Genomic DNA, 11,113 nt, shown 5'->3' with positions numbered 1-11,113 from the left:
GTTTGCTCTCGAAAGAAGAGGAAAAGGTTGTTCTCAGAAGAAGGATTCTGGAACAGCGTAACTTAGCCAAACACAAGTAAAAGCGTTGTTTTGAGTCAAATCAAGGAAAAATTAGGCGGACTCGCTGCAAACTGAAGGAACACCTTTTCCGGTGCAATACCACTGCAAAACACACAACTTTACAGCAAACAGACCAAAACATTTTTTTTTTTTGTGCTACAAGGCTGAGTGCAACGTCTTGTAGCCAAGAAAAAGCAAAAACGCTGGTTTTTACGATGTAAAGCTCAAAGAAGCTCAATTTCGTTGCCAACTAACCAAAAGATATTTTCGGTGCTATAAAACTCAAAGCAGCGTGTTTTCCAACGAAACACTAAATGGCTGCTTTTTCTGACATAAACCTGGAAGCTTCCAATTTAGCTGCAACTAAACCAAAACATGTTTTCGGTAAGATAAAGCGCCAAAAGTGTAGTTTACTTACAAAACCGAGAAAATAGTTGCTTTCAGAAACGTAATGCTGAAACCTGGGTAACTTAACTAAAACAGGCCAAAAGGTTGTTCTGAGTGCCGTCAAGTAAAAATCAGCGTCACTCGAAAAAAACTGGAAAAGAAATCCAGTGAGCGGTGCAATAACGCTAGAAAAAGCCCAATTTGACGGTAACCAAAGCAAGAACATGTTTTTGGTGCAATAAAGCTGAAAACAGCGTACTCTGGCAATTAAAAAGGGAAAACGCTATTGAGGCTGTTCTCACGAAGATGATGCTGAAAACAACGTAACCTAGCCAAAAACTAGCAAAACCGTTGTCACTCAGCCAATCACAAGAAAAAACGTGGTTTTGAGTAAAATCAAGAGAAAAGCAGGGACACTCGCTGCAAACTGGAAGAAAACCTTTTTTTCGTGCAATAACGATGGAAACAACACAACTTTACGGCAAACAGACCGTTGTGTGAGTGCAACGTGTTATAGCAAACAAAAAGCAAAAACGCTGCTTTTTGCGATATAAAGCTCAAAGAACTCAATTTTGGTGCCAACTAACTAAAACATATTTTCGGTATTATGAAGCTTGATGCAGCGTGTTTTCTGGCGAAAAACTAAATGGCTGCTTTTTCTGACATAAAGTTCGAAGCTTCCAATTTGGTTGCCAACAAACCAAAATGTGTTTTCCGTATGATAAAGGGTCAAAAGCGAAGTTTAACTTGGAAAAAAAGGAAAAGCCTGCTCTCAGAAACATAATGCTGAAAACAGCTTACCTTAGCAAAAAACAAACAAAAGCGTAGTTTTGAGTAAAATCAAGTAAAATCAAGTAAAATCTAAGTAACTCGCTGCAAACTGGCAGACAACCTTTTCCCGGTGCAATTACACTGGAAACAGCCCAATTTGACTGCAAACAAAGCAAAACATGTTTTTCCTGCAATACAGCTACACGCAGCGTATTTTAAACACAGAAAGGGACAAACGCTTTTTTTGTGTGTGACATAGGGCTCAAAGCAACTTAATTTAGTTGGCAACAAACCAAAACATTCTTTCGGTAATATAGAGTGTCAAAACTGTAGTTTGGTAACGAACAAAGAGGAAAACGTTCTGCACAGAAAGATGATGCTGATTACAGCAGAACCTAGCCAAAAACAAGCAAAAACGTTGTTTTAAGTAAAATCAAGTAAAAATCAGCGTGACTCGCTGCAGCCTTGCAAAACATCTTTTCCGTTGCAATAACGCTGGAAACAGGGCAATTTTACAGAAAACAAGCGAACACATGTTTATGGTGCAATGAAGCTGAAAGCAGCGTATTTTAGCATTTAAAAAGGGAAAACGCTACTTAAAGCAGTTTTATTTAGTTGCCAACAGCACCAGGGGGAGATCATAGATCAACAGCTGGACGAGCCGCTAGCGAATGGTAGAGTTGAAGAGTCGCAGAGCCCCTGCAGCAGTCCGGTTGTTTTGGTAAGGAGACATGATGGAAGTTACCGTATGTGCATTGATTACCGCAAACTGAATTTGTGTCCATAGAAAGATGCAATACCGTTAGCGAGGACCGATGATGTCGTGGAAGCGCTGGGTGGTGGCCCATGGTTCTCCTGTCTGTATTTGGCGTCTGGGTATCGGCGGATGCAAGTAAAAGAAGAGGACAGGCCCAAAACAGCATTCTCGACCCATCGTGGACAATTCCCATGGAGGGTTATGCCTTTTGGACTCACGAATGGGCCAGCTAGATTTACGAGATTGATGAATCTAGCACTCAGTGAACCGACTCCGACACACTGTCTTGCGTATTTGGATAATATTATTATCTGGGCCCCTTCCCTCGAGGAACATCTGCATAGCCTACGGTTATTATTTGACAGGATACGAACTGCTGCTCTTAAGCTGAAGCCAACTTAGTGTCGGTTTCTAAAGAGAGAAGTTTCGTTCGCAGGGCATGTTGTCTCTTCAGGTGGCATCAAGACTGACCTTGACAAGGTCCAGACTGTCAGAACTTGGCCAACCCCAGTAGACATCAAAGAGCTCCAAAGCTTCATTGGTCTTGCCATTACTATGGGCGGTTTGTTTCTGGATTCTCGATCGTCACAGAACCACTCTACGAATTGTCGAGGAAGGGTGTTTCTTTCCAGTTGCAGATGGAACAAGAAAGTGCCTTCAATGAACTGAAACATCGCTTGACCATTGCACCCTTCTTGGCATATCCCGATTTTAGTCCTGATGCAGGATTATTCGTACTTGACACAGATGCCAGCCAACCCTTGGGCATTGGCGTTTTTTTTATCTCGATTGCAATGCAATGACACTGAGCGTGTGATAGCTTACGAGAGTCGTTCTTTCAATGACCAGGAAAAGAACTCTTGCGGGACTCGATTACAGATGCTAGCTCTGGTAAACAATGTGGACCATTTTCGCTATTACTTGGTGGGACAAAAAATTGCGCCTGAGGACTGATAATCACTCATTAGTCTGCCTAATGTCTTTTAAAGAGCCTCAAGGGCAAGTGGCCCGTTGGCTGGGCCGCTTACAGTATGATTCTGAGATACAACGTCACCCGGGGAGGTTACACAATAATGCAGACGCCTTGTCTAGAAGGCCCACACCACAACATGGGAATTGTCCATCGTGTACTCCAACAGGATTATCCCAAGTTACGGTTGTTGCTAGAGACCTTCCGGTCGGTGAAACCCCACGTGAAGTGAGAAATTGTTGGTACCCAGAAGTGGTTGCACAGGCCCAAAGAGATGATCCAGATATCAGCGTGCTACTTTGTCGTTTGTTCAAAGAGTGAAGGAAACCAGCTGTTGAGGAACTTCACGTCGATGCACTGTGCTGCTCGTGCTGTCTGGGCCCAGTTTGAACTGTTGTTGCTACAACAGCGGGTTCTCTATATAAAGTCAGCTGCCCACACTACTCAAGCTAAACTGGGGATGGTTGCAACAGTTAGTGGAGCAGGCCCTTGTCGAAGTTCATGGTGGCGTTGCTGGCGCCCACCTTGGAGGAATGGAGAGTCTAATGAAGATGAAAGCTAGATTCCGGATGCCTGGCACGACCAAAGAGGTGCATTGTTACTACGATGGATGTCTGACATGTGCCAAGTGTAAGCCAAGGGCGAAACGCAGAGCACCACTGTGGTCATTTACCTCTGGCAACCCCACGCAACGCGTCCATATTGACATTGTGGCTCCCTTGCCACGGTCTCGGAGACGAAACCGCTACATCTTAACAGTTCAGTGCAGTCTTACTAACAGGGCTGAGGTGTTTGCAATGTCCAACCAGCGTGCCACAACCTCGGCAAAGGTGCTTGTAAGGAACTGGATCTGCAGATCAGGTGTGCCTGACAGCATTCATAGCTATCAAGGCCGTAATTTCGAGTCTAGAACATTCTCGGAAACGTGCCAGCTGCTGAGTATTAACAAGACGCTCAGCAGTGTGTATCACCCTGATTGCAATGGCCAAGTAGAAAATCTGCACAAAAACGTAAGGACCATGTTGAAAGCTAGAGTTGAAGATAATCCAGCTACACAGGATTAGCACCTTGATTTCTGCCTGATGGCCTATCGCAGTAGTGTTCGTTCCTCCACGGGGCACAACCCGTTCGAGCTCATGTTCGGTAGAGAGATGAGGACACCTTTGGATGTAATGGTTGGCGGTGCCGAAGACAATGAGTGTTCCTACACTGATTTCGATGCTGTAGAACTGCACAAGTTGCGCAATACTTAACTGCTTGAGGTAGCTAAAATGGTCAAACTAGTTACACGTTTTCAACCTTACCATGAAGCTGAATTGGTTCCAATAGTTCAAATTGTCTAACTGGCTTAAACTATTTGACTGGCCAAAAACATCAAACCAGCGAAGACCGTTAACCTGACAGCAAAAAATGCAGAATCTTTCCCGATTCTTTGAAGGAGTTCAACTTGTCAAATTTGCTCAAGTGGTCTAACTGCAGAGGATGCGTAAAGCTTTATAGGTTCAATCTAGAAATCTCCACAATGTAGCTAAATTTGTCGAAGTGGTTGAAATGGTCCAAGTAGCTGATATTTGTTCACCTGGTTTGGTGGTCAAACTAGTGAACAAAGTTGCGGAATCTATCGTAATTCGTTGACGTCGTTCAAATTGTGAAAGTAACTCACAATTCTTGAATCTGCAGAGAAACTGTACAATCTAGCTGAATTGTTTCGAGTGGTTAAAATTGTCAAAGTAGCCTCCTCGATTCAACTGATTAAAAGGTCAAACCAGCAAAGACAGTCAAACTGCACAAATTGCTCATTTTATATGAATTGGTTGAAGAAGTTCAAATGGTCAAAGTGACTAAGGCGGGCTAATCACACATAATCATTGAAAAGTCAAACTAGTGTGGACAATCATACTCCAAAAATAGCCCAATCTATCGTAATTGGTTCACGTCCTTGAAATGATCAAACTAGTTTAACTTGCTCAACGGCATGAACCGCAAGATTTAACTGAATTTTTTCATGACAAATCAGCTTAATTGTTTCGACTATTGAAATAGTCAAAGTAGCGGAAACGGTTAAACTGCACAAATTGCAGTCTCTATCCCGACTAGCTGAAGTAGGTGAAATGCTCGAACTAGCTTAAATGCTTCAACTGCACAATATGTACGCTCAGCTTAACAGTTTGAACTGCAGATGCGGCACAATCTATCATACATGGATGGAATGGTTAAATAGTCCAACTAGGGAAGACTGGAAAAAAAAACAGCAGCGAGTTAGAACTGTAAAAGTTAGAAATGCTAGGAAGGCAGAAGAGAGAAGAAAAGGAAAGACAAGAAAGGATGGAGGAAAAGGACAGACAAGAAAGGGTGGAAGAGAAGGACAGACAAGCAAGGATGGAAGGAAAGGACAGACAGGAAAGGTAAAATTTGATATCACCGAGTATCTTAAGTTGGTATTTCCATTTCAGGAAGCAGACGCTGATAAGTGTTTCTTGCACTTTCAGAAAGTAGCTGGCAATGTTAAGTGACCCACGGATTCCTGGGTAATTCAATTACAGAGTGTACTAGTCGGTTAAGCGAGAAAAATTTAAACACAGTTAAGTGTAGAGCAAGCTGCAAATTATGACACTGCTAAGGATATTATTTTAAAGGGTTCTGAAATAGTTGCCGAGGTTCAGAGACCGTGAGAAAGTCAATAGTCAGACTTATGTAGGATTTGCGAGAAGTAAGGAACAGTTATTTGATCGTCGGTGCCATTCGCAGAGGGAAGATGAGAGTCACGATAGGTTAATGACAGCTAGTTTTAATAGAGGAGTCTATGAGGTGCATTCACGGTGATGTCCGAGCGTTCGTCGATGAGCAAAAAGCACAAAGCTTAGAGAAAGGTGCACGACTAGCAGATAAGCTTTGGTTGAGGCACAAAGTGAACTTCATGGAAAAACCCCATCAGCTTCACACTTTACCCGCTAGAGTTCTGCCTCCTTTGGTACCACGATGGTTTGCAAAACCAGAGAAGTCGGCAGAATGACGGAGGACATCCAAAGCAGAATCCTGCTAACAATTATGGGAATCGTTTCAGCTCCTCATGGTCAAGACAGAACAAGTTTGATCGAGGTAAGTCCATCAAGCCGCCGACATGTTACTTTTCCAGAAAAGCTGGTCAGCTGATTTCTAGCTGCCCGGAAAAGTGGAGAGTGGCGCCTAAGCGTGATGGTTTTCTCGCTAAGACATTAACTTTAACTGCTGTTGGTGAAGATACACCGCCCTTCCAAAGTTCTAAGAGAGTAGACTCGAGCAAGTGCTGTGAGTGAAGTCAGTGGCCCCTGCAAATCTGTCATGGATCTTTTTCAGCCCTTCGTCCACCATGGTTCGGTGTCATTGTCAACTGATACGTCCAACTCCATACCAATCAAGATCTTGACAGGCACTGGAGCCTCGCAGTCTCTATTGCTGAGTGATACGTTGGTGTTTTCTGAGAAGTCGTCCACTTGTGCGAGTGTTCTAATAAGAGGAATCAGTTCCAAGCACACCCCGGTGCCACCGTATACACAGTATACACCAATATACACCAGTATACATTAGTATACACCAGTATACACCAGTATACACCAGTAGTTGTCAATGCTATTGTCACCGACAAGCGTGGTTAAGAAAAGTCTCCAGAGCCAGTAGAGAGGAGAATTCTCCGTCTGTACCCATAATGTGTCGTGACACGAGCCATAAGTAAGAAGTTAGAAACCAGAGACAAAAGAGGTAAGATTAGCTGTCACCGCCATCAGCTAGGTCCTTACGGGTGAGCAACCGAATCCCTCTTTCTCTCAGCCAGTATAAGTACTTTCTGAGAAAAGTTCAATGGAACAGGTCGAAAAGATGTCAACTTCTCAACTCATTGCAGAACAACACGAAGACCTGGAGGTCTCACCTATATTTTCAAGAAGTGTTAGTGAAAGCGAAGTATCTCAGAACCCCACCTGTTACGTTACGAAGAATGGAGTGCTAATGAAAACGTGGAGACCACCCCATGTTCCCACAGAAGAGGAGTGGGCTGTCCAGTACCAGATGATTGTCCCAAAGACCTACAGACCGGACGTTTTAAGCACAGCGGATGAGACCCCCTTGCCTGGCCACTTGGGTGTCAACAAAACCTGCCAGAGGTTCTTAGACCATTTGTACTGGCTCAGTCTAAGAAAAGTTGTGGCGCAATACTGCAAGTCGTTTCACACTTGTTAGATGGCTTTGAGACCGAATCAGATCGTTCCAAAAGTACCGTTACAGCCGCTACCAGCCCTTCAAGAGCCATCCAGCAGAAGAATCGTTGTTGATTGTTTAGAGCCACTACCTAAAAAGAGGTCTGGACACCAGTATTTGATGACCATCGCGTGTGCATCCAGTAGATTTCCTGAAGCCGTGCCCTTGAGAAATATCAGTGCAAAGGTCATAGTCAGAGCTTTAACCAAGCTCTTTACACCGGTAGGTCTCCCAAGTTCTATCCAGTCTGACCAAGGTTCCAATGTTGTGTGGCATATTTCAACACGTCATGCACAAGCTTGGAGTCACACAGTATACGTCAACCGCATGTCACCCTCAAAGTCAAAGAGCTCTCGAAAGATGGCACCAAACACTGAAGAACATGATGAGAATCTACTGTTTCGAAACAGAGGAAGATGGGGAGAATTATTTCTTCTTTGGTGAATAATTTTGTCCGACATACTTTTTCTATGTCGAAAAGTGGCATCAAAACAGAGACAGTTTTAACAATGACCGACACGACAGAACCTACTGAGCTTCTAGCTTTTGAAAGACGCCTTATAGCTGATGGTTTTGCTTTTTCTTTTGGACAACACAAGTCTGTTAAAAGGGCTCTAGCTTTTGGGGTCTCGGCTTATTGGTCAAGAAATACAGTATATTCGTCTCTTCACCGCGGTGCCCATATATGATTTTCATACATCCACAATCATTATTCCATCTTAATTGGTTGACGTATTTCAATTGGTCAGACTAGCTTAAATGGTTCAACTGGACAATATCCACAACTACTTAATAGGTTGAATTGCACAAACTGTACAATCTAGCTTTAATGGATCAACTGGTTAAATAATCAAACTTGGGAACACCTCATGAGGACTGATGATGTCATACACTCAACGCAGTATTCTGTCAAGTCTAAAATTAATGAATAAAAATATCTCTGCCAATTTGAAGCAGAGACTAATGAAACTTGGTACATGTAGGCTAATACTTCTACAGGCAACACACCTAAGCCTATCAAAATTCTGTTTGCAAAGTAACTCACTCTTTCCCAGTCTCTGCCAACCAGATTTCAATAGTTTAGTAGTTTTCAGCAGGAAAAGCATTAAATAAGGCCACAAAATATCCTCTTTCTGTTAGTGGTTTTTATTGGGTTCACTACTTGTAAAGTAAAATTTGGTATTTAGTACATAATCACTATTATTATTGTACAAGCAATCGTGCATGTTGGTTTGCTCTTCGCATGGAGTTCTATGTGCTTAGTAGAAGACATGATGAATACTCTTGATTACTGTGATCTACTAGAAAAAGTTGTCAATATGACTAATATACACGAACATAATGATGTTACAGTGTCAATAAAGTACAAGAATTCAGGGCTATTCCTCTTTTTTTTCCTATCAACATCTTATCATCTTAAACTGTGGCATTTAGTACCTCAAACCCTCTTGTATTGAGTACCCTGTATATCCAAGGGATTGAAAGTTTTATACATGAAAGTTTGGGAGAACTCGAAAAAGCTGTGGAAAACTTGTCTGTAGGCTCATACTCCTACTGTATTTCTCTTTTTTTTTGAACGTGCATTATGTATTATAAAGCTCAATTAAGTTTTCTGATTAAAGCGTCGTGTTGTTTAATTCTTTAGATAGACTGTTCTGCAGTTGATTGTACCCCAAAGGATTTGTGTTCTAAAAAAAACAGGACGCAGGACAGTTTAGAAAGAGAAAACAAAAATTGCAAATTGGTTGGAGAAATAATGAAAGAGAAACAAGCAAAATAGAAAATCAACTCATCTGAGTACAAGTCCCAAGTCCAAGTGCAAGTGTACCTGAAGAGACAAGTTCAACAACAAGAGCTCCCAAAACCAGAATTACGTTGGGACTGATGCAACTCAACAAGAGTAAGAACAAGTTTGTCTCAGTAAGGTATGCTAGGGGAGGTGGCAGCCACACTTAGGATGTGCCACTCACTGCCACAAAACAAGAGTTGATTGAGATGGATAAAGATGTCTTTTTGCAGAAGGTGTTGCACCCATAGTAAAAACTTCTGATTTTACTTTTGATCTGGCTAATTTTACAGGAGAAGCTATAAATAAACTTTGAGACAGTGATGGGCATGAACAGCCCTTCACCATTCAAGAATGTTTCGAAACTTACAAGTTGACAAGAGTTAGCTATATCTTACATGCCAGTCCTGTGAAGATTCTGATGATAAAGAGGTCATGGCCAATGTCTTTGGGCCTTAAACGAGCAACAGTCAGTCATCCAGAACTCCTCAAAACAAATGCAAGGCCTGGCGTCATCACTTACACACTCAAGTTGAAAATGAAAGAAAATTGTGGCAAAACCTAAAAAAGAACAGTATGAAGAGTTCTGAAAAAGCCTTGAACCGGATAGATAAAAGCAAGCAGCTTTAGTTGGAGAAATTGAAAAACTCTCCAAATTGGAGGAATTGTGGCCCATAAAGGCTTCAAAAGTTCCTGTTGAACCAGAAAGTGGTTCTACCCGTGTGCTAATGGTTGCACAACATCCTTTCCAGGGAAGAGAAACGCAGTTTTTTTTCAGCAGCAAAAAAGATGGTGGCTGTCTATGATTGATTAGGCTCCTTAGATCTACACCCTGAACATTCCAGTTTACAATTCCACCCTGAAACTACTATATCACCCTTGGATATGAAGATGTGGTCACGTACATGAGGGCCTTGGATGAATCACTCTTCATGGCCACAAGTTCCCCAGAGATCAGTTTCATACATTTTGGTGCTTGTACTAGTCATGATGTAATTGCCACTCATGACAAAGATTGTGAAAACTTATCGCTGCTGACCATTGATCCAGTTACTGAAACTTTGCCTCAGCAACTTATGGAACTGGATGAAGAAAGGTATCTGTATTATACTGCATATTATAATAGCCAGTGAGGCTGAGATGAACATGCTTTCACCAAAGGAAATTTGAAAGATTTCAGTAAAGAGACCTCAAGTTTTGGATCCTTGTTAATGGTATGTTATTTTCTAATTGTAGATCCACGCTGCAGCAGCAGCCTAGAAGCCAGCCAAAAGGTAAGTATACATTATTGGTCATACAAAATGTCCAAATTGGGCCTGTAGACAGGTTCCATGGTCAAAATAGCCTGAAAATAGCCTCCCTCCTGAAAGATGATATGATGTCACTGTTTAAGAACAGAGATTAGTTGGATTGCGTTTCTTCTTTCAGAATTATCAATGAAAGAGAAAAGCTTGAAGAGGGTGTAGGTTTGGGTGTAGCAAGAATTGTCGTTGTTACGTTCTGGCAACAATTGTTTGCAGCTACCATGGTCAGTGACAAAGAAAAGTTACCATGTATTCACCACGACTTTCAAAAAAGCTAATGGACGGCAATAGGAAGAGTGTTAGAACTCAAACAGTACCGAGAGTTCAGCAGCCTCACTGGCCTGGACGACTTTTCTTCTGCCAGGATGCCATCAGCAAAGAAGACTGCTAGAATGCCGCAGAGTCAACCAGAAAATGAAGCCAAGACTCAGTGCTTAGACTACCTCTAAAAGTTTATTAGATCTCTGGATGCTCCAGCTCTGGGCACTTTCCTGAAATTCACTATGGAAAGCGATATAAAGCCTGAACACCAGGAAGTTTTATTTACCTCAATGGATGGCGAGTTGCGGCGACCAATTGCCTGCACCTGTGGCCCGTTGTTAGAGTTACCAAGAACTTACCGTAACTACACCGAACTAGCTGAAGAGTTCACGAGCCTGCTTAGGGAAAAAGGAGCACGGGCATGTTTGATTACTAGCATCAGACTATCACTAGAAGATGTGTCTGGGCTTGTTCTTTCTGTGTTCTGACAGTGATCTGTGAACATTTAATACATGTTAGTCAGAGAAGCAAAGTTTTGCTGTAGTTCATGCTAGAGCTGAACATGAGAAATTGTTCCTGTTTGG

Source organism: Pocillopora damicornis, chromosome 7 (assembly GCF_964200805.1).
Source record: "Pocillopora damicornis chromosome 7, jaPocDami1.2, whole genome shotgun sequence".
NCBI classification, from domain to species: domain Eukaryota; kingdom Metazoa; phylum Cnidaria; class Anthozoa; order Scleractinia; family Pocilloporidae; genus Pocillopora; species Pocillopora damicornis.
Note: the sequence above shows the minus strand (reverse complement) of the source record.